The sequence below is a fragment of the Wyeomyia smithii genome, chromosome 3 (assembly GCF_029784165.1).
Source record: "Wyeomyia smithii strain HCP4-BCI-WySm-NY-G18 chromosome 3, ASM2978416v1, whole genome shotgun sequence".
Classification (NCBI taxonomy): Eukaryota; Metazoa; Arthropoda; class Insecta; order Diptera; family Culicidae; genus Wyeomyia; species Wyeomyia smithii.
Window position 1 is genome coordinate 262,549,667 of NC_073696.1, and position 25,846 is coordinate 262,575,512.

The 25,846-nt window shown below is 37.4% G+C and overlaps 1 protein-coding gene across 3 annotated transcripts in view; it reads right to left on the minus strand.

Annotated features, from left to right (window-relative positions):
- LOC129732446 (activating transcription factor 3) overlaps positions 1 to 25,846 on the minus strand; it is a 135,629-nt gene that overhangs the window by 62,236 nt on the left and 47,547 nt on the right. For 2 of the 3 annotated variants that reach the window (XM_055693338.1, XM_055693337.1), the window contains exon 2: positions 11,093 to 11,146. The exons of the other annotated variant lie outside the window; for it this stretch is intronic. The gene's annotated coding sequence lies outside the window, so the exon portion shown is untranslated. The remainder of the gene's footprint in view (positions 1 to 11,092; positions 11,147 to 25,846) is intronic. 3 annotated transcript variants of the gene reach the window in all.

Here is a 25,846-nt window from a genome sequence, read left to right on the forward strand (position 1 = left end):
ACGTAGAATAGTGTTAAAATATACTTTACTCTATTGTTGTTAGAAAAACATTTTTTCGTAAATAATTTACTTTAAAATTAGATTAATTGTGGAAAAACGAATTAACTTGATGCTTTCATTGCCGAACGATTATGGCCGCTGAAGTGAAAAACAAAAAAAACGCGTCAAACATAAAAAAGTATTTAGAGAAACTTTTTTTTCTCTTTTCCTTAAGGGTGCCCACTTTGGTTTGTTCAGAAGAGTTTGAGGCAACAGGCAAAGCAGTCACTAAACAATACTCTCTGCTGAGTAAATGCACGACGTTCGAAAAGTGTGCAATCGATACAAAATAGCTTATTAAAAAGGCCAAGTTATACGCCTCCCGAAGGTGTAACGGAAATGCATCAAACCGGAGATTAGAAGTTGTGGGTTCGAGTGCCACCTGCTGGACTGTATTTTTTTCAAATCACTTTTTGGTTTTGAAAGAATTTTTTTTCATTGTATAGTATGTGAATTCAATTTTTCAATATTTTTAAACGAAAGTTCAAATAATTTCTTGAAAGTCATTCATATGCAACTCTTCTCTATCTCTTGTCATTATTCAGGTATTATTATAAACAAATTCTGTTTTGTTACACAAATCAAATAATACCAACATTTTTTCTGAGTCTATAAGGAGGATGTTAAATTCATCTTAGCTGAGATGGTTTTCAAAAATCCTGACATATACCTACGTAGTACAATCTATCGAATAAATGTTTATAAAACAAACATTGTTCCTTGGAACCATACAATTAACGTTCTTCTCGATTACTTTGACTGGAACAAAACTGAAACGTCACAGTATCAAAATTAAAGCAGAAAAATCAAGAATTTGAATAGCCAACTGCTCTCAAAAAAAAAAAAAAAAAAAAGAACCAAAAATTTCTTTGGTCATTGACCAACCATTGACTTGACAACACATTTTGCCACACGTCAGTGGAATCTATTAGCATCGTTTATCACTAGGCCCATTAATGGGATGATATTGCGTGCCAAATTCAGCGAACTCGACCGAATAATTTCCATCGAATATACTACATCCAAACTGACGACGCCTCTTGCGGACACGCAGCAACTCTCAAGGAGCTCTTGCATGCAGCAAAAAAAAAAAACGACCGACAAACAATGCAGGCAAAATGTTACGACCCAGTCTCCGAGGCGCAATGCTGTGCGTAGTTTGCATAGTAATGATAATATTAAAAATTCTTGGCCAGCCACACACACACACACATACACACGCACACAGACAACCGTCGCGGGTCTGTTGGCGTTCGTGCGGTTCGGTAGATCACGGCCTGACAAATTCTCGCATATGCCAATCCATCATTCAGTCAGTAAGCCATCCACAAGAGCACGGCATGGCTTGCTATTCCGGCAAGGTTTGACAACAAGCTCCAGTGAGGAATCTCATCGCACTTGTTTGTCGCTAACCCACTGGTCCCCTCTGCCTGCTGCTCCGGTACCGGTAACGGCCTTGTGCTGTATGATTGAAAAGTTCCCAAGGGATGAGATGTTCTATTTGAAATTCTAATGTAATTTTACTGTCATTCGTGTCAGACCGGTTTCTATATTGCTGCTCACCGAGTCGAGTTCATATTGACAACTGCGGCATGCGGTTGAAATTGCAAGTATCTACGTTTGATAAAAATCTTCATTATGGAATCGTACAAATTATGCTGCGCTTCAGCAAATCGTACGTGAATTGACATTTTTTCCTACAAATTGTGCTGTCTGTGGTATTTGAATTCTAAATTGAGTTGAGTGTAATAACAGGTTTTAACCTCTAAGCCATGTTTCCAGCTTGCATACAATAACTTTGAACAATTGTTCTATTGTTCCTTTTCCGTTTCACGAAGCAACATATCGACTTCCCAGATGGTCATGGCTAACAATCACTGCCTCATCATGATCATTATCGGGAAAGAGGAAGCAATTCACCTGTTGATCTTGGCCTGTTTCGACAACACAATAAGTGCATTTGAGCGCAACAAAATATTCCGCAAAGTTTCTTGAAGCCCACATCCTCAGCGGAAACCGCCTTCCCAGCGTTCATATCAACCGTTCCACTGATTCGTAGCCTGCGGATGCCACCGAAACAGCGAAAATCGATTAGAGCGTAAAAGGGATGATGAATTAATGTTCTGCCGCACGTTTAGGCCGAAACCATTTCCATTGATTATAGGGATTCCACCGATATGGCGAACCGGTTGGGGGACACACCGTACTGCACAGTGGGGCAGTTCCGTAGCAATACTGGCCAAGAAAAAAAATTCGCGGCAAAAATTTTTTTTCCTGAAATTATCAAAAATAATTAATCTGAGAGAATCTAAAACTGGATGTTGTAGTCTCTGTTAATACCGTTTTTAAGTTAGCGAAACAATTGTCATAAAACAACAATCCATCTTCAGTTCAACAATAAATCGTTAAAAATCATCAGATACTTGAACAATTATTGTCATACTACTTTTAAATCAGTTATTTTCAGTTATTATTGCCATGAAGATGCTGACCCAATCGATACTCAAAAAATCATAGGTAAGTAAAAAGATATATATTATGTTCTAAAAAAATATCCAATTGAGGGAAAAATATAACTGACGGGTAAATCGAATTTTCGGTTTTTCAGTCTATGGACAGCGATCCCTCACAGTGCTCCGCTCGCATGGAAAGGCGAAAAGTCAATGTCACCCGGATCGCAGGCAGCTCAGCAGGCTTTGATTGTGCGGCTTTGGCGGCTCAATCAATGAAAAGTTGAGTGTAAAAACAAATAAAGCACACACAGCGATTGCAGCATTAAACGTATAGAAAAACTACCGCGCGCAAAGAGTGGGGAGGTCCGCGCGCGGAAGTGCATGCATCGGTCGTTGTTTGTATACTCGACTGACAAGCTAGTATTTACTGGTGATTAGAAGCCACCCCTGGGGATGATGGCAATGCCAGGGGAGGTTCTCTAGGTTGCACAAAAAGAGCACCGATCAATGATTCTAATCTGCATAAATCGCATACACAAGCGATGGCGGCAGCAGCCGCGTATCGACTGCCGCTAGTTATGTGACAGGTGTTCACAGTGGAAACCGCGCTGTGCGCTGTTTTGTGTTCTACATGAACCGCATGGACTTTCTAGGGGGTCCATAGAGATAAGAAAAAGGTTCCACTCAATCGTGGAAACCGTAGCGGATTATAGCCAAACTCCAGATTTTTTTTGGTCCAACTACTGATTAAATTAATTTTAATACCAAACAATCACTTTTAAGCGATCGTTTGCTGTCCCACTAATGGATCTTTTTTACAAATTAATTACGTCTCTGCACACGACACAGCAACAAACCGACAAAATCCGACAATCGGACTTAGTTTTACGACTTTTCCGTCGATTATTTTCCCATCGAGCGGCGCACCGTGTCGGTCGTCGCGATCATGCTTTGATGTTTGTTTACGGGTAACTTTGCCTATTGCCACAGTGTGCGTCGCGACCCCTCGCATCATCTAGGACGGGTGATAAGAAGGCAAACCATTTTGCCTTTTGTTGAATTTAAACATTGCACCGCAAAAAAAAAACGAACAGCAAAAATAGCGCTCCGTTGAAGTAGCTCCTCGGGTAGACACTGTGTCTGTTTCGATCAACCGCGTAAACGTTGACAGCAGCGAATGAGTTCTTTAGGGGGATCTTCTCGTAATGACCTGCACTGATGGCTACATTAGCTAGCGACGTTCTTAATTTGTTAACCGAAAAACCTTTGCTGTGCTAACAGACCTGCCAAGCTAACGCAACGCTCACTCGGTTGTAATGTCGTTGCGGTTGTCGTCATAACACTTGCGGCTGTGCCCTCTTTGATGTTTCGCACTTGAGCGGGTAAAAATATTTCAAATATTTTTCATTCCCTTATTCATTAGCATATGGCTTTGTGCATCATGTTCGGCCAAGGAGGAGAAGCTTTGTATGCAGCGTGATCGTGTCGATCACCGAATAGTCACTGTTCCACGGTGAAAACGGTAGAACGTGCCAAAGGTATTAGAGACGTAATCGTGGTGAAGCGTACCGCGTTAACTGCAGGTTACCTTAACCTAAAAATTATTGTCGCAATAAAAAACGGTACGTTGCAGTCGGTGCGTGAAACTGCCGAAGCGGCATCTGCTCAAAGGGATGGAAATCCTTCTAGACAACCGGGCATCAAAGAACCGGTTGCAGGTTATTTCCGCCAAGGAATGCAGTGTAGGCGTACCAACTGTTGCTGTTATAAGAGATATTTTATTGGCGAATGTAGAAACAAAACAGAGGTTTAGATGCAAAATCGTAAGATTTGGATAATTTTAGGACACAAATCATAGTAAAAAAACCTAAATTAATCCACCTAGCGGTCAGACTCAGCCTTTCTCATTCAAACTTTTTATTTGTAAAAATAGATTTAAATGAATGCTTGAATCCAAAAAAGTGTATTCACTCTTTGGGTTCTAAAATATTGATGTTGTAATTGAAGTATAAAATATGAAATTTGACGTAATGTTAGTGCTTCTTAAAAAGCGAAATATAAGAAATGACTCTTAATTTCGAACAATTTAATCACGAGCGATACCGGGAACGTTCAAATAGTACGATACCACATTTAAATCATGTTGAAGCCATATATATTGATCAAAGCAGCTATAATGTTGAATAGTCTTTGAATTTCTTTTCTTTACAAAACTTTTGAACAGTATATCAAATTTTTATGAAGTTTGTTATTTGTAAGTTTGAGAGATGACTCGTTTGTATGACACTAGTTATGTTCAAATAAGTCGTGTAATACTCGAGATGATAGACTTTCGTTGTTTTACAAATTAAAACATAATGGTTGCTTAAGTTTGATTACAATCAAATGAAAAGGGAACGTATGGGGGAGCCAAACTTTGAAACCACGTGTTCAATCATAATTTATCAGTTAACCCTTAACTATCCCGTTCATTCGATATCAATATTGTTCAAATCTGTTGTGTAGTTTCTAATATAATGAAGTTTCGTGATTTTCACATTTCGATATATTCGATATATTACAGACGAGTTACATTCCGATTACAGCAAAATTTAAAAGGGTGTCATGAGGCAGCTAGACCTTTCATTTGATACTAATTCTGTGGAAATCAGGTCAACCATCTCTGAGAAAAGTGAGTGAGCCCAAGTAGTCATCAGAATATGTTTCTTTTCATAGCTGGATTTCACATTTCTAAACATAACAGGAACAGTAATAATCCGTTCGCAAAAAAAAATCATTAGGGTCTTATGGGGCAACAAGACCATTCATATGACACTAATTTTATAAAAATCGGTCCAGCCATCTCTGAGAAACATGAGTGAGATTAAATAGTCTCCAGAACACGTTTCTTTCTGTAACTTCTGAACCATATGTTCAATCTTCATAAAATTCAAAAGATGATGGGTATTAGGTAGCCCGTTTATTTGAAACCAATTTTGTTCAAATCGGTTGCGTAGTTTCTGAGATATTGATGTTTCGTGATTTTTACAGTTTGATACATAACCTCGAAACTAGAAATCAGATTACAATAAAATTCAATAGGGTCTTATAGGGCAACTAGTCCTTTCATTTGCAATTGATTTCATTGAAATCGATTCAACCATCTCTGAGAAAATCGAGTGGGATTGGGGGAGCGTTACACACACACACATGCAGAAAATGGTCAGCTCGTCGAACTCAGTCGAGTGGTATACGACATTCGGCCCTTTTGAGCACTTTTATACCTTTAGTTTTTGCAGTGATTGCTATACCTTTCTAGGAGAGAGGCAAAAAGTGAAATGATAGAAATGACTTTTAATTTTAACTTCAATCCCGAGCAAGGCCGCAAACATTGAAATAGTACAATATTAAATTTAAATGATGTTGAGGCCACATATGTTGATCGTAGCTATAGTTTTCAACAGTCTGCGGGTTATGTTTCTTTCTATAACTTTCAAACCATATGTTTAAACATTATGAAATTCAATTATTTGAATTCAACTATGTTCATAGCTTCTGAGATATAAGAGCGTTTTTCACATTCTGACGCAGCGCCAAAACTAAAAGTTTGATTACAATGAAATTCAATAGCAACCTAAGCGGCAAGTAGACCCTTCATTTGACACCAAGATAGAAAGAATCGGTCAGACCATCTCTGAGAAAAGTGAGTGCGAAAGAAAGGTGCACATACACACGTACACACCCACACACAAACAGATACACCTATGCATGCATATATGCAGAAAATGCTCGATTCGTCGAACTGAGTTGAGTAGTATATGACATTCGGCCATTTTAATCATTTTTCTACCTTTTAATTAGCCAGTGATCGTTAGGAGAAAGTCAATATGTTTACTTTCATTATGTGATTTCACATTTTTATGAACAACGGACACAGTTACAATCCGATTGCAATGAAATTCAATAGCAACCTATGGGGCAACTAGACCTTTCATTTGACACTAATTTTGTGAAAATCGGTTCAGCCATCACTGAGAAAAATGAGTGAGTTTAAACAACCTCAGGATAACTTTTCTTTACATAACTTTTGAACCCTATGTTCAATCATAACGAAATTCAAAAGTTAAGGGTTCCGGGGACAGCCCAATCATTTGAAACCAGTTTTATTGATATCGGTTGTGTGGTTTTTGAGATATTGATATTTCGTGATTTTTACATTTTGATACATAACCTCTAAACTAAAAATCCGATCACAATGAAATTCAATAGCAACCTATGGCGCAACTAGACCTTTCATTTGCAATTAATGTTATGAAAATCGGTCCAGCAATCTCTGAGAAAAGTGAGTGAGAAAAAAAGTTGCACATACACACACACACATACACACATACACACATACACACATACATACATACATACAGAAAATGCTCAGTTCGTCGAAAGAAGTCGAGTGGTATATGACATTCGGCCATTGGGACCACTTTCATACCTTCGGTTTTTCCAGTGATTGCTATACCTTACTAGGAGAAAGGCAAAACAAGATTGTTGATATTAGGTATTCGAAAAATATAGTTAAGTGGATGGGACTCGAACCCACAACTTCTAATCTTCGGTTAGATGCGTTTCCGTTACACCTCCGCAGGACGAATAACTCGGCCTTTTTAACGAGTTATTTCGTTATTTCATGCAGTTACTCAGCAGAGAGTATTGTTTAGTGAAAACTATTTCAGATAGACAATTTGGTTGCCTCAAACTCTTCTGAACAAATCAAAGTGGACACTCTTGAGGAAAAAAAAAGATTCTCTAATAAAACTTTTTTATGTTTGATGCTGTTTTTTGGCTTCAGAGGTCATAATCGTTCGGTAATGACATGAGTTAGAGAAAAGTTGTCAAGGAATGGTTTCCAGTATATTATTTATATTTTCATTAAAAAATATTTTAAAAATAAATTTCAGGATGCTGCACCGATTTTTTTTCAAAAACATGAGGTGGTAGTAAAAAAATCAGGCATATCAGATTTTCCTTTTAGGAAAAAAGTCTGCATGACATGCTTGCCGGGTTTCACTGATGTAACATACCAGTGGCACTTTCCAGCGACCCAAAATCATTTTATTGAAGTAGTTAGGCGTTTCCATGCCAATTGACCTGTGGTCGAATATCGACCATTTTTTATTTGAATGAAACACGTATTTAACTTAGCAAACTAGGTATTTTCTGCGTGTGGGTGAATTTTTTAGACTCGAGAATAATTTTCTAAAAGAGGTATGCATTTTGGTCTAGGTTATATTCCAAGCATTGTAGCTCAGAAACCATTGCACATTGGTCCAATAGGGCAAAAAGTGGAACTTAATTTCATAATGCCTTATACCTTCATCCTAGCTTAATAGTGTCTCCGGAACAATTGTTTGTATGAATGACCCGCATAATCGCAAATTATCAAAATATATGAAAAGTTTACTATACGAAAAATAAAAAAAATAACTTTTCTGTGTTAAGAGATAGAAGAATAGTACATTCAGAAAAGTTGTAGAAGATTCAAAAATATGAAACTTTGTTGAACAAACGAATATCCTATCTTTTTTCGGTACAAAGTTATAAAGTATATTACATGGAACTTACTTAAACATTAGTTTTTTGTACTTAACTTTTGTTAGTTGCATTTTACACGAAAGTATTGTTCGAAGAAATTGTTAGGGCATACAAAACACACATTTTTGCCAAAGGTCATATATCTAAAGAACTTTTCCTTACAAAGTTATATCATATTTTAGCTTATTTTTACAATAACTTCAAGAAGGTATAGGTTGAAAAGGGCAAGTGGAATCATGATGTCAATACTTTTCCTTGAAGTTAAGCTGAAGTATTATTAACTCCTTTAGGTTCCATTTGTCCCAATCTACCCAATTTAGAGTACGGCGATCATATGTTACAGTAGGTTTTCATATATCAAAAATACAAACTTTTTTGTGTTAAGAGATAGAGGAATGACTTATTTGGCAAAGTTTTAGAACGTGCAAAAATATGAAACTTTGCTGAACAAACGAAATTCCTATTTTCATTGAGTACAGAGTTACACAGTTTTTTCTATAAAAGTTACTTAAAAGTTAGTTTTTTGTACTCAACTTTTGTTAGTTACATTTTACAAGAAAACGTTGTTCTACAGAAGCATTTTGGCCTACAAAACACACGTTTTTGTAGAGGGCCACACGTCTCCAGGACTTTTCCTTACAAAGTTATAGCATATTTTAGCTTATTTTTTCGATAATTTTAGGAACGTATGAAGTAAAAAGGGGCAAGTGGAATCATGAAAAAGTTTATAGTTTATAGTACTTCAGCTTAACTTCAAGGAAAAGTATTGATATTCCACTTGCCCCTTTTTAACCTATACGTTCTTGAAGTCATCGAAAAAATATGCTAAAATACGATATAACTTTGTATGGAAAAGTCCAGGAGATATATAGTCTTTGGCAAAAATGTGTGTTTTGTGTGCCCCAATAATTCCTCCGAACAACATTTTCGTGTAAAATGTAACCAAAAAACTTAGGCACGAAAAACTAACCTTTGAGTAAGTTTCATATTTTTGTATCTTTTACAACTTTTCTAAATAAACTATTCTTCAATCTCTTTTCACAAAAAAGTTATTTTTTTATTTTTAAGATAGTAAACTTTTCATATTTTTTGACAATTTGCGATTATGCGGGTCATTCATACAAACAATTGTTCCGAAGACACTTTTAAGCTAGGATGAAGGTGAAAAGCTCTATGGAATTAGCACTTTTTGCCTTATTGGACCACTATGATTGGTTGTACATAAAAACTGTCTGAGACGAATTTTAGGGAACTAAGAGAGCATCACAAAAAAATACACAGTGAAAAAAAATTTTTTGCCAAAAAAATTTTCTAATAAACACTAATGTTTAGTTTACAAAAGAAAAACAGTTGAATTTTTTTCTTAGTTTTTTTTCAAAAAGAAACTTGAAGTTATAACGCAACTTCTGATAGAATGGTCAGGATGGAGAAATAAAAAACAAATTTTTTATTAAAGATTGAATTTTACTAGAAAATTTCAATTTCCACGTTTTTCAACATATTATATTTATATTTTAATGAATTTAAACAATTGAAATCAACTCATACGTCAACATTTCCTCCTATGACTTCAAGCAAAGCAAAAAAAAACTTCCCTCTTCATGGTTACCAATAATTTTGAAAGAGAGAGAGAGAGAGAGAGAGAGAGAGAGAGAGAGAGAGAGTTGAAAAAGAGTTATTACTCAAATTTACCAATCGAGTGTGTTCTCAAACCTTTTGCAAAAAAACAGGTTGTTGTAGTTCTACGTTTACCTTGCGGTCATGTCTCATACACAACCTCCTTAACTATTTTTCAAATTGACATTCACACAACTTTACACATGCTGCAAATGGAGCTGGGATTTTTAACTGTGATAGTAGGGATATCAACCGATTCTAGAAATACTCATATTAGGTGGCATCCTGTCATTTTAGGCTGTCATGAACTTCAGAAAGCGACTTGCAGTTGAACTCCGGCCTCGGGATATCATCCTGGTTTCAATAATACTTGGCCGTGTTTTCAGCTCTGATTAGTCGAAATCTGCGCTCAAAACAAAGCTCTACGTTTTTAGAAATTTCAATAGTTAGCATCATGAAATCAGAATTCTCTTCATTTCTATGGACGCTTTGAAAAATTTTCAGTCAGTTGCTGCAAAAATGAAAGGAATCTCTTTAATGCTCACTGAGTTATTAGCATATGAAAATTGACAATTTTCGTGACGCTCTCGCTGTTTCCGGTATTTAAATTTGCACCCCTATTCCAAAATGTTGTCACAGGACGTAACTCTACGTTGAAAAGTGGCAGGGATTTAATCCTTTTGTTTAAGAAACAAAACAAAAAGTTACGTGGACAAAAGTTACACATAAAAATAATAATGAAAAAAGTGAGAACAAATTTTCTAACAATACTGTAATTAGGTTGATTGTTTAAACATATTAATTTTTGCAAATGTTTTACTCGCACGACTGTCTTATTGAGACTACTAAAAATTTGATCTGACTCGATCTTTTCTGATTTGATTATAATTGCTTGAATTGCTTTTAGAGTGAAGAAGTTGTTCTGCATCGATTTAAAAAAAAATATTGTTCGGCTAATTTCTGCAGTTTTGCTCGAAGTGTTTCAAGATTTATCGCTCTCCCGGATTATGGATCCGACGTTTTTATATTCTATGCACCGACCATCACATCAGTCAGTTTTTAACACTTTCTGTCGAAGAAGGAAAAGCGAAGAAAAAGCAATCCGGGAGGAAAAAGCAATCATAATAATTAACACTCGAGTAAAAATGTTTCGTCTAAAATTTGGAACGACGTATCGGGGGAAAGAAAAGGGAACATAACCTCGAAATGGATCAGAGCCGGCTTATGAACAACCACGCCTGGCAACGACTGAGAACTGTCAAAAGTTTTAACGAAAGATTATTTTCATTTATATTTATGACAGGCGTTTTAGCAGCGGCGGGTTTTATTTTCTCCTTTTTCCCGCCGCTAGAGATGCATGCATCCGGTTTGTTAGTGTCAGCGGTGAGTCGATATGATTAATGGCTTCTACTTACGTGTTTTATTAGCAGGTTAATTTCGATTGTTGTGTGCAATTTTCAGAGACTGACCTGGAATGCAAAGAAAATGTTTTCTATTATTTTCTCAAAAACACACAGTGACTTTTTTGACGCAAAAACAGTTCCACCCCGCTAGTGCAATTACAAACAAATGACGCGGTTGTTGAAAATGTTACGCATTCATTTCCCCCTTTTACCCTGAGGGGGATCTCTAGTAGTAGCTAACTGGCGGTCGAAATTTATTGCAAACATATGTCCTCCCAATGCCATCTCCGCGGGTCCCGGCTACGGATCAATACGCCACCATTAGGAGGAGAAAAAATCGCCTAACCTGTCAAAGCATCCGTCCAATGTCGGTCACAGTGCAAACGGAAATTGGGAAACCGCATCGAACTGGGTAGCTGGAAATAAAACCCAGCCGACGCAGCGGGTGCACGTGGAACTGGGCATGTTTGACAGACGGTTCATTTTTCACTCCGTATGCGGGACACAGTTTTCCCGGGTGAAAACTATCAAGAGCATGGCTACTGTTTGTCTGCGTGCGAATGTTATTTTTCAGCTGGTTTGTGTTGTTTTCATTCGAAAGCGACACGGAATTTTCGGCAATTCCATGCGGATTAGAGGACACATTCGCCGAACAGCATGTGCGTGAATGGTGGTGACGATGAAAAATTGACGACAGCAGTCGACAGACAACAACATCGACGACGACGACGACGGTAGCAGCAGCCTGAGTGTCGACATTTTCGGTTCTTTTTTTTTCTTCTGTTTGACAGTTATTAATTTGCAACCTCATTTTTTGCTGGTACGAACTGTGACGCCGCCCGGAGGGAAGGTGGTGAAAAAGGGTGTGAAATAGCAAAGCGATTCACGCAGTTTCTCGCTAGTCGTGTTGTACGGTATTGCACGATTCATTTGTTAGCGCTTCTCTCGTTTTTTTTTTATTCTCCAAAAGCTGCGCATTTCAATAAGTTTGCGATACACTCTTTTTGTGTAAAATATTTAAAATGCCAATCGCATTGCCTGATGGCCCTGTCAGATAGAAGACGGCATTGATTTCTATCGAATAACCACGTCCAGTGCGCGTTGGCTTGATTTCTCACGCTTCCTCCTGCTTGGATTGGTCATGTTCTGGTACATAAACAGGTGCCGCACTGGTAGTTTTGCAAAGTTTGCAGCTATAAAATGTAAAGTCTATTGATTGTTTTTCCTTTTTCAGGCGATCTTTAAACGTTCAATTGTCTCTGACTTCGTAAATTTATATGCAAAAGCTAAAAATGTGCAATATTCCGACGAGTACAAAAAAGAGTATGGCGCATCGTAAACCATTTTACGACGCGGTTTTGACAGGAGATTGTTACACACTAATGATGTGTGCGCTTGTGTGTGTGCTCGCGTGAGTTCAGTGCAACGCAAGGTCTCAGAATTGCAAACAGTGGAACGATTGTCGTGATTAGAAGAATGGGGATAGGCGTTAATTGGACGCGGCTCTTTGTTCGAGTCCGAAATCAAATTGGTTCGTGAGCTATCTGCTCATTAGCTTCTGTTTTTTTTCGAATTTGCATAGTTAGTTAAACGTAGTGTACGAACGGGAAACGAATACGAAAATACTTTGCCGTTTTTTTTCGATAACTGTTTCGGCTATTTCTGGTTTCGATTGAGTTTGGGTTAGACGGCCTTGTCCACTGTTGGATGAGTTCTGTGGGGAAAACCTTGTCTTTGAAGATAATCTGATTTGAGCTTCAGAGTCGGAAGTAAAGTTGATATTTTTTTAAAGAATTCAGTACAACCTTACCTGCGCAGAAATGAGCGTGTTATATTTTTGCTTATCGTTTGTACATTTTATTGGCCATATCTGTAATAAACAGACAGCCTGAATATCCCAGTTTCTAGGAAAATGACGCAGACCTATTTACCTGAAGGCACTCTCAATAATGGAGATAAGAAACAGCGTCATATTACTAATAAATTGGTTGCCGCAGGCAGTGCTGATAAAAGTCATTTTCCCCAGCAAAATTCTTCGAAAATTACAGCCAATCATTTTCAATTTTCACTTCCAATGATCGCAGCACTCTTTCAGATACACTAGATTTTCGTCCTAGTAACGTGCTGTTATACTCAGATGAAATAGATCGCGCGCATCGTTCACGGTTACGAAATAAAATTTGACGACAAATCCAACCAAATGAATTCACTTCAAAGAAAAACAAACAGTCAACTCAACCAAAATGAACCTCACCGAAACACTTTTTCACTGACACTGACCTTGACAATCTTCGTTAACTGATAAACTGATTTTGTTGTCTTGCTTTCATCGCATGAAATATAATGAGGTGTTTTGACAGTTCACTTCCATGCAAAAAGCGGGAAGGGAGAACTCTGAAAGGATTGTAAAAAATAACGTTTAGGATGCTCTTTTTCACTTTCACTCAAGAGTGTCAACAAATATCAACCCTGGCCGCAGGTGAATTCCGGTCTTTGACATTTTTGATATTATTTTGTATTCTATATTTAAATGTTCTTGTATTTCTATGAACTATGCATTTGCATTTTCACCTTACGATATTTCTTTGGGAAACGTAGAAAGAGCCTTCACACTTTTTGGAGTCAGACGGCACTTTTATTTTCTCTAACAAGCCTCAAACGGAGTTGATTTATAGAAACAAATTATAAAAATTGATGTTCAAATGCAATACCGTTATTTTCATTGTTTTGCGATACAGCAATGGTAGTAGTAAAGTATGAGTAAGCGGAAGGGAATTCATTAATCCCCCTGCTTTCATTGAGTGAGCGCCGAGATCCCTGCAGGTTTACATTGATTCACGTTTAGTTGAATAGCCATATCACGTAAAGCGTGCGTGGGAATCGGCAATTAAGATAAGACAATTCATTATCATAATTAGCTTCTGCGATGCAATGCTGCCTTTGAAGTTACAGGCGGCTAGTCAGTCGGAGTCATTTTATGAACTACATTAACTGAAATTTGGATTAGTGTAATGAATTGAAAGGTTAGTTTGGGACTCTTTATCTGTCAAAGTAATGTTAATTTTTCCATTTCAATTTGTTCGCGTAATTATAAAATGCAAATCACGAACATTGCTGTCAGTTGGGCACGCAATTCTCGAATACTAACCATGCGTTCCACCATGCAACATCTGTCAGAATGAAAAAAACTCCAATGGTAAAGCCCCTCGTGTGCTCAAACGGAGGCGTGTACCTCATCAAAAAGTATGCGTTATTTTCCATTTGTCTCGCGAGATACGAATCTCGCGTTTCGTGCTCCTGCTGCAAAGTCGAACCGGAGTGGTGGCGGGGTGAGGGTGCCTACATCAACATTGACCCTAATACGTGCGATATAAATCAAATTCCATAAATAGTAGCAGCAGAACGTTCCCTTTCCCGATCTGCGTCCACTCTTCAGACGCGCTTTGTGCGATACGAGCGCGTTTGACTGGGTAAATTAAATTAGAGAGAAAAAATGAGACTCAAGCACTCCTCTAATTGGTTGTGTACAAGTTGAACTCATTGTAATGCTAATGTAAGTATTATTTTCCCACACGCAATCTGATTTAATCCTACACCTGAACCGAATTACCGGGGTTAGATTGTAAAAGTAATCGAAAAAGAATCAAAGCGACCGCACTGCCTCCAAAGTCGCTGCCTACTTCATAGAACAATCATGCCGGTAGCATTGGGCGATACGACGGAGAGTATCGATACTTCAGTATCGATACCCGAAGAACCAAAAGTATCGAGATACCCAAGATATCGGTCAAAAAGTATCGATACCAGAAGTATCGATACAATAGCTGAGATCATTTTTTGAATTTTTGTTCCAGTTGAAAATCGAAATATCGACTCGCGACTTTCGATTTTTTTACCTTATGCACAATGCGCATAGTGTCGCATCTAGTGCGCTGTATTGCGCGTCAGATGCGCTATACAGCGCATTGTGTATAAGACAAGCCTAAATTGAAAGGCTAAATTGAAGTTTCTAAAGCTAGTTTGGCAACTCCCACCATAACGCGGCAACCGTACCGGGCGTTGCTATGTTGGTTTGGGAAATAGCAATCCCCACCTCGGGTAGTAGCGAGTTATTAAATTTGGCAACGCGATAGCAACGAGCCGAATCGTTGCTATTTGATGAAATGTCAAACTGTTGTTTTTTTGTGCTCGATAGTGAATGTTCGTAATAATATTACGAAGATGATGAGTGTTTCGAATGCGGACTCAATTGGTCGGCCTCAGCCTCGCTCGTTAAACACGTCGTAGGACGCAAGTGTCGGCGTGAACCACTACTCAATTTTATTTCCGATTGAGCTGAAATTTTGCACAGGGTGTTTTTTCGGGCAGGTAAACATTTTGTATAGGTTTTTTTTATTGAGATGACCATTTTGGTTGGCATTTTGGTCTGCAACCTACACGATGCGGAAAGCTCGAATCCTCACAAGGTTGGCCAATATTATTCAATAAACCTGGAAGGTTCAAGCAAATCTGCTCGGGAGTATTACCAAATTTTTTCCCGTTTCGTTCGGTCGTTGTATAAAAACCATTTTTCTCCTTTACCGCTGTTTCAATCTTCAAAAACAACATAAGATGCGTTCGAAAGCGGCGTTGGGAATGGTCATCGGTATAGACCGTTGTTAAAACACTGGATGGCACCTTCCTCCGTATGGCGGTCAATATTTGGCTATTTACTAGGCTGAGAGTCGCCCCGAATCTTTCCAAAAACCATTTTCTTAATCGCGTATAAAGAAATTTGTTTTGCGAAATCACTTTCTTCGTCACTATATTTATTTCCTTTTGGCGGCGAATTTTCAAATAATAATAGCAAATTGTGGGAACCGAGACAGCATGAAATACAGAATACAACTAATGACAGTTCGCTAGCTTTCAGTAGAATAGTCATTTAGGCCAACGTTGCAACGTTGCCCAGTTTTACGGAATTACTTTAAATAAACATATAAGGATGAAAAAATTTATGTACGCACAAGTAAAAAAATCTGCAAAAGAATTATGTTGTCGATAACTTGAGAGAACGGAAACGAAGTTAAAACAAAGTGACGTGAAATGGAGGGAACATTTTATAAAGTAGAAAGAACGTAGATCATTACGGAAATGATTGACTGACGGATAAGTTGGTTATTATTAGATCCGCAAAAAATATGCGAAATACATCACAAACAAACATTTTGCCAACGCTGGCTAATGACGGTCTTCAGATATTGGCAACTGCCGGTGTGAAAAAGAAATAGTGGAATTGGTAATCCCCATTAGCAACGACCGGTGCGAAAATCGGTTGCTATCCAAAATAGCAACGGCCAGCGTTGTGAAAATAGCAACTCAAATGGCAACTCACCGGTGCGCTTGCTCTAAGGTTAAAAAATCGAAAGTCGCGAGTCATTATTTCGGTTTTCAACTGAAACAATAATACATTTACTGAAAACCAGTAATCGATTCAGTGATTCGCGAAAATACTGCAAAACTATTTGCTGAACAGAAAACAGTAAATGAATGTTTGCTGGAATCCAGCAAAAGAATTGATATGGCAAAAAAATTTACGTCAAGCTGTCATTAGTAAAACGCGCCAAATCGCTGTGTAGATGGTACGGGATCATCGCTAAGCTCCTGATAGCGAATATGGGACCATAGCTAAGTCCTTGATGGGCTAGATGAACTTAAAAGTTGAAATGATAATCATACATCTCTAGTTCAACAGTAATTTGCCTATGATCCGATGGGCGGATGGAATCTGGTGCCTGACGGAAACATGGTTCCCTTGAACTAACTGGTTAACCAGCAAATTGATTTATGCTTTCCTGAATGAACAGCAAATTGTCATAGCTGACAACCAGCAAATTTCATTTTGCTGAACAGATTGCTGGAAGCACAGCACACCAAAAATCAGCAAAATGTTGGTGGTTTCCAGCAATGAAAATTTGATGTGCCGACTTTTTGTTGTTTTTCTGGGGTCTATCCGCATTCTCTAGAGCAGCATGAATCAAATGACTTCACAAACAAATACATACAGGTAATGCAGAAATTCTGAGCTTTGGCCAACAAATGAATTAACTTATATCTTCAAGATTTGTATTCACTGGCCCAATGGGCTGTGAAGCTCCCGTCTTATTTGTATAAATTGTTGACACACTTCCATATTAATTGATGAGGAAGTTGATGACATAAAAAAGTTAGATATGTCAGCGAAAATAAGATAGTGAAGTATACCGCTGAATTTTTCTAACTAATTAATATTGCAATTTTATTTTTCACTTGAACTCTAACTTGTGTCGACGGAAAGCATGAGTTAGTTTCCGCTTGCCAATAATCGATCTGAACAGTGTAACCAGAAAACTTATATTTGTTTTTGAAATACAGTCAAATTTCGCTCGTTGGGCTATGTTTAGTTGGGCTACGTTTAAGTTAGGCTCCCGCTCGTTGGGTTATATCCCAACTAAATCGAAGCCAAACATCATTTCTGATAACGTTGAATTTCGTTTGAGGGGTTTGTGGATGCATTTTAACGCAGAAAGTAGAATTAATTCAAGTAAAAACAAATGAAGCTGAGTATGAATGTAAACAAACAATATTTTAATCAATTGTCAGAGAAACAATATAAATTTTGTGGCTTAATAATACAACGTAGAGCTATGCCTATTTTTGAAAGTATTTGAGAACACGTTATAACTGAGCACTCCTTTTTGGCTTTAAATGTGTGGCTTAAGTAAAACAAATTTCGAATTTGGCCCTATGCTGCGCTTGGCTCAGATTTTGACGGTTCGTTTGGCTCACAACATTCTCTCTATCTATTTCTCCATCAAAGTTTTGCTAGTGGCAGCTTTTCAGTGGTTCCAGCTCGTATCAACTAGCTGGCATCTCTATCCGATTTGCTTTGCTTTATCGCAGCTAACATCGCAGCGGTTCTACGATGTGTGGGCTCCACTGACACTGACAGAGAGCATAACATAGCGTATAAAAAGTGGCGGTGATCTCGTGTACCTCGTGTACACATTGAGATGTTAGCCCTTGTAACATGGCGCGATGTCAGCTAGCTGGTCCGTATGCATAAAAGAATATCGATACAAATATCGCGGTTTCCAGTATCGATACGGTCGAGTATCGGACGCATGTGTATCGACCCAAAAAATCGGAATATCGCCTCAAAAGTATCGATATTTCCGATACCGATACAATATCGCCCATTGCTACATGCCGGACGCCACTGGCAAGCAGCGCGACGAAGGCGTCTCGTGAATGTGAATCCGTCAGATCAGAACATCCGGTTTTCCACCTCACCGCTGAGAAGTAAACAAACCACCGATGAAGAACCATTCATTATAATCATCATCATCATTAAATAAATGTTATAGTTTATTACCAAGCATCTCTACAGGTACCGGGTGGCGATGCACACAAACCACACCAAGACACTAATTATCGGTGACATTGAAAAATCCAGCAGCGACAGCTTCGCGCTACAGTGTGCCCGCTCCACGGCATACCATTCCACCCGCGTTGATGACACAGTGATCCAGAGAGATGCGAATCTTCACAGTGGCAGCGGCGGCAGTGGCTACTTGGGTTTTCTACCCATACAGCTCTAGCTGCACGTGACAGACGTGCCAACGGGCGTACATAATCGTATACTGATCGCATTGGATCGACTGCGCGGAGGATCCCTGCGTGATCTTGCGAAGGTAGTCACCGATTGTTCCGGTCCGTTTTCCGCCTCGTTTGATGACCGATCTTTCTGCGAGCAGCACACTCTAGAGACAAGCAGGCGATGGTGCAGCAGGTTTGAATTGCAGAAGAGGGAAATTTCTCGCGTGCCTGCACGACCGTTTGCGCGTGAGCAAACGTTCCGCTGTGCCATTCCGGCGATCCGCAGACAAGACACAGCTAATTGCGACGCGTTTTGATGGTGTTGCACACGGGCGAGGTGTTTTTTTACTAGCGGGAATTCCGGCAACCGTGTCGTGAACAATCCGACACGCCAAATTTACGAGTAATGGAAGAGCCTGGTATTGGCACTAACACAAGAATTGAAAATTATTTTGTGAAATAAAGAAAAACGTTGAAAAATTGTTACAAACTGTGTATGACCCAAACCTTAACTCGCAGCAACTATTTGCCTTTTACTTTCTTTCTTAATTCTCGTCTGTGAAACAGCCAAACGATAGAAATGTGACGAATGTTACAAAGTAATTCGATGGCTGCTCCAACGTTCGTGGGGTGGTACATCATATTGAAACTAGATTCCCCAGACCATATTATGAGTAGCTTCTTCCAGTGGCAAGTGGAGGCAAGACGGCCGCTGGCCGGAATCGAAATCGGCCCTAGAAGAGTCTCGTGTGTGTCTGTGTGTGGCAACAAATCGCCCATCGTCTCTGCCTGCATAACATAAAGTTCTTCCCCGTTCCATAAATAGAAGCTACAAAACCGCTACTGGAACGAGCAACGAGAAAATAGTCAAGCACTTGCACTTGTGCCAAGTCATTGAGAATTCCGCAGCACCACCTCTTTGCCCTTGCTGTCAATTTTATCGCTCTCTTGCTCTCGCGCACACACTGTTCGATGGGTGCAGAGCAGAGACTTTCACGTGTGTAAATACTACATATCTATGAAATGTACACAGTTTGCGAAATTTCTTTGTGCTCTCCGGCCATCCACTTGGGATGGCATTTGCCTCCGGTCTGCAGCTAGATTCCTTGGCTGGCCGGCTTTTGCCACTACTAACTCAATTTCTTCTATCGCGGTATTTATCTCAATCGAATTTCTTTCCCTTCAGTGGCATTCTTCTTGCTTGGCTCTCGTCTTTAATACTGGCTCGAGGGTTGAAATGGTAATTTTGTTTCGAAAACTGTCAGCTCGTGAGTTATAGGTTATTAATTTAACGAGGTTTTTCTATGTACAATTTTCAAAAGTATGCCTCAATGGAACGCGATCTGGAACACTAAGTATTTAATTGCCATTAATGAAATTAGCTACAGTTGTTCCTTTGATGCACTCTATCCTATTTACACTACTCAATAATGTGTGTCAACAAATTAATTCTGTGAAATCATTTTGAACGTCAAACGAGTACTATTTTCCGATTGTTTGATGTTTTCATCGGCACTATCGTGAAAATATATTAGATTGTGCTCAAGATTCAGAGGACGTTGTATATTGTATCAAGATTTTAATGATATAATTAAAAAAAAATAGTTCAAATTCGCAAAAACTGCAAAACTATCCGCAAAACTTGCGAATCCGTCGAGCTGTAGCAATGAGCCTTACAGTAGGTACTATTTGAATTGAAAAAACACGACATCAAAGCTCAGTATTATTTAAAATCCAATCTCTGGTCGAAATTGAACAGAAAATTAATTCAAAAGAAGAACAAAATTGGCTAAACTTAGAGACAGACACTATACTAGCTAAACAAAAGATTCGTGACATGCTCAAACTTATTTTTTTGCTGAGATGTGCGAAGCAGTAATAACCTTGTAAACATCTTGCACACTAACAGGATCTAGGTAGGGGTAGGCTATCGAACGTCTTCGTCAGTGGTTTTCTTTGGCGGTTTTTCTGCAGCAATCTTATGCAAAAGGGGGCCGAAGAAAACCACTGACGAAGACGTTCGATACCCTATATTTGTTTGATTTTTCATCATAAGCTTTTGCAAAATTTATTTTTTTATTCTTCATAATATTTTATTTGGTTGATTACAACTTTATTAGTCACTCTGGTCTCTCTTCAATTGTCGAACTTTATTAGTGGTAATAACTCAAGTACGTTGTCATGTTATATCAGCATTTTTCCCAATTCTAATCCCATTTTTGTATGTCATATTGCAGTTTAATTTCATATTAGTTTCACTCCAATTTATTTCAACACTAGCTGAGTACCCGATCAGGGATCAATGTTGTTATGGCGCTGCAAAAGTTACAGGGGTCTGAAAACTTGAGTTCTAGTTGATACCTATTCTATAACTGATTGAAATTATAACTTTGATACGAATTATTGGAAGATTGTTTTGCCATCTCCCTTAATAATAAATCGAATATGATAATATGATAATAAAAGTATATATATATATATATATATATATATATATATATATATATATATATATATATATATATATATATATATATATATATATATATATATATATATATATATATATATATATATATATATATATATATATATATATATATATATATTTATATATATATTTATATATATATTTATATATATATATATATATATATATATATATATATATATATATATATATATATATATATATATATATATAAATATATACGGCTTGCAAGTGTTGAAGGAATTGTTGTATATAGAAAAACCAGAGATTTTATATAGACAATATTGTAGTCAGTTTGAGCGCAATGATCCGATTTTTTGTCAAAGTGGAATATTTCACTCTCACATTCAAACCCATATCGTGTTTATAAGTCGGGACAGTTTCTGGAAATATTCATATTGAAAAATTTCAAATACTATCAGTTTTTTGGGGAGCATTTTTGTTAGTTTCATACAGTATTACAGAAACCGGAAGTCACGAATTGGATTTCAATATAGCGTTGAACATCTATTTGTTATTGCATGGCACCATTTCATTTACGAAAATACCAATAATACTAATACGTACTTTCCTCACTTTTACTTAGTTTTTCAGAAAATTCAAATCGCCATCTTGGATTCAAACATGGTGACAAACCTCTATGTTTGGTCTCTGAAGGTTATCTTTTTCAAAAAAAAAAAAAACATATTCAGGAATATATGATCGATTTGACGAGTTTCCTGAATCCGGAAATCGCCATCTTGATTTTCAAAATATCTAATTTGCATCCATACACGTTTGCACGAGAAGTTGATACAGTCATACCTCGGTATAAGGCAACTTCGATATAAGGCAACCTCGATATAACGTAACTTGATATAACGTAACTTTTACCTCGATATAACGTAACTTTTAAAAATGTATTGAAATTGAAAATAAATGATACAGCAACTGTTTTTGGGGTATAAATTGCTTCAAAAAAAATGTTTGTAGTAAGTTTTAAAATTAATGAAACTAATGCGAAAATTGTCCTAAATGGGTATAAGAAAGGTTTAAATTACTAATAGGTGATAGAAAATGGGTTTTCACGCATCCTCCAGTTATAATTCACAGTCTTGCATCAATTAGAAAAAAAAACAATTTTTTGCTTGTTGAAATTTTCTCTAAATGGGAATGAGAAAGGTTAAAAAATACTGATAGGTGATGGGAAATAGGTTTTCGGCCATCTTCAGTAACCATCAATTAATTTTTTTTTTGCTTGTTGAAAATTGTCCTAAATGGGCATAAGAATGGTTTAAAATTACTGATAGGTGATGGAATATAGGTTTTCACGCATCTTTGAGTAATCTGTGTATCAATTGAAAAAAATTTTTTTTTTGCTTATGAAAATATTTCTAAATAAGCATAAGAAAGGTTTAAAAATACTGATAGGTAATAGAAAATGGGTTTTCACGCATATCGGAGCAACCATTAACATTCTTGCATAAATTAAAAAAAAATTTTTTTTTTGCTTCGATATAACGTAACTCGATATAACGTAACGAAAATAAAAATAAAGTCGCCTTTTATCGAGGTATAACTGTATTTGTTATTGTGTCTTATAGGTTGATATTTAGGATGCTTTTATTGGACTTTTTGAAGTATGGCTAATTCAAGAATTGCGTTGATTTTTGCTTATGATAGTAAACTCACGTGTTCTGAATAAATAGTACTGAGATGTGAAAAACTCATCAACTGCTTCAATTGAAAGCAAGTGATCGTCCCTAAAAGGACGGTTGGGTTGGTTTTATACAAAGCTGGGATTTTTTTTTCCTGAATTTTTTTAAGGCAAAGCAGCTTGAGTATTCGTTCAGTTTCTCGTCATTGCGAATTGCCACTTGCAGGATGATTATCGTTCTTTTATTTCTAGTAGCGTTCACCGCCAATTCGCAGCAAAGTACATTGCAGCCGCCAGATCAACCCAATTCGCAGCAAAGTACATTGCAGCCGCAAGATCAACCCGCATAATTTACGGGTACTGGCCGTGAAGTTAGCAGCCTTAGAACTAGCTGTGCATGTTCTTTTACGTTTACCACCTACATGGTAGTCCCCTCATCACGAGAAACACGAATAATAAATGTGAACTGTTCTGCGAAAGTCAGTGGACGAATCACAAGTAAGCGGGGCCGCGGATGCAATATTATAGAGGAATGTAAAAAAAGGTTGGACTGCGCTGCGCATTGTTTTTAGGTATAAAGACGAACGTTGTATAAGAAGTACATTGGTGTTTTCGTCAATTGTTCGTTCAACCGTCAACAAGCACATCGTTAAGATGGTACCAAGGACACAAGCCAAGTATAGACTCCCGTAGTTTTACTGCTACCAGGAGAGCAAGCCCAGTACGCTGGGTCCGAAGCTATTATTTTCTGTGTGGACTCATCACTGCGACCAGAGCTTAGATCTATTGTGATATTGCCCAGGTGTTTTCTGTACTCTGCACTTCATATGATTGGCAGTATCACTATTGAAGTAAGTGATACGCTTATCATTCACATCCGTGCTTGTGTGTGAGTTTTGTACCTTTCCGTTTCAAGCTTACTGCTCTACTATACCAAGCCTCTGTCAATCCTAACAATCGCCTAATTACAATTTCCTGTAGAGAACTTTCATACGTTACTCACATTAGTTTCATTATAATAGGGACTTATTTTTGTTAGATGGAGAGTCAACAGGAATACTGTAGAATTCAGATTAAAGGAAGGGTACGTGATGGGGAGCCTGAGAATAAACCCCTCCTTCGAGTCCTTTGACAACCAAATGGCCTGATTCTACTTAGATTCGAACCCACGATCGCCTGCTTGCCAAAGCGGACTCTGTTACCTTGCGACTATGGAGCTAAAGCTATTACGAAATACACTAGCTTAAAATGAATTGTTTCGTTTCTTCTGTCTAATACTAGTTATAATTGGCCTTTCTCAAGGCCACGAACACGTTCTTGAAGTAATGCTGAATTTTCTTATCTCGCAAATTATGAAAAATGCAGTTCTACTTCTATTCCAAGCGAATAAAAAAAGACGCTAGGATTGTTTTTTTACTAAATGTGGTTATATTTTAATTATCCACATAGTTTGACTAATGTTTGAAATTTGTTTGTTATAGTTATGGAGTCGTTGAGTATGTGTAATTCAAATAAAACAGTTATAATAATGCAACTACACAACTCTAAGAAATCTTTTTATAAATAAGTTTGAAAAGTGTCACAATATGAAGACAATATGAACACAGTATGAAGATAAAGTTGAGGAAATGGAGAAGGAATTAAAACATTTTTGATGGTTGCTTTTGTGGACAGTTGGAACAAAGTTGTAAGCATTAGAAATCTCTCATTTTGCCATTTTACTCTATTTTCGATATTTCAAAATGGCACCCAAAAAACTCCTATAGTGAGGAATATATGATCGAGTTAGCAGGTTTCATGATACCGGAGGCCACCATCTTGATTCTCAAGTTGTCTTCTGGCACCGATTTTTAGGCGTTGTCCTGGTTCCAGAAATACTAATATGGGGAGTAGGGAGTTGAGAACGTTTTCTATTGTTGTATACAGCCTTGTAGAGACCGGAAGTCGCCAGCTCATATTTAAAAATGGCGTCAAACATCATATTCCGATCTCTAGAAATTAACTTTCCCTTGATGCACGCAAATATTATTAAATTCGGACTCCCTCTTTCTTCAGGGCTTGCCCCTACCTATTTTCTATACCTTTATGATTTGGCGAGGCTTGGTGCCTTTGTGGACAAACGCAAGGCGAATTATTTCTGAAGATGGCCGAAAGTCAATGATTAGGCCGGCAATATTTACTGAAATCAACGAAAAAGGGCAATTTAAATCCGCCAAATAAGACAAACGGAATTCAAAAAATTTTAAACAATACCTCCACGACCACCTTAATTGTAAAAGGAACTTGTATGCCAAGTTTGGTAACAATTGGTTCAGAAATTTAAGAGTTATGCTGGAATTTATATACAGCAAGGTCTTTTTTTACACGGTTTTTTTTACGCGAGTTGCTTTTCTTAATTACTGAAAAACGGTACAAGATATCGACCTCATTTCAATCACGTTTTCCGTTTCAGGCCATTAGGTACCATATATCAGTTTAAAAAAAAATCACAATTTTTGGTGTAAATACTGAAAATTTAAAATATTGAATATTGGTCTTTAGATAGACCACTATCATATTCAAACGAGTTTTAAACATTTTAAAACGGTTTTCTTCGTTATATTTGCAACTCAAAAAAGTCTTTTTTTACGCGATTCCATACAAATTTGGAACGCATCCCTCGTGTAAAAAAAGACCTTACTGTACTAGGGTGGCAGTGGGATGAGAATGGACCATGTACGTACAGTTTGTTTAAAAAAAAAATGACCTGGACAAAATTTCAGTCGAGCATGATTTAAAGATATTCCGAGGTGCAAAAACTTTTGACCCTCAAAAATGGACATCCCTAATAATAATAATAATTTACATGTAGTTTGGTGATCCATTTGAATGTTTATTGGGCATCTCAAACTTGATTTTCCACCACGAATATCCCTTTCAGAAGGTAAAACATCAAAATTTGGAGCACTTTTAATAAATTTAGGCGCAGCTTATATTTTGGTTTTTTAAATTCAATACTATTTTCGCGGCATGTATTGTGCCG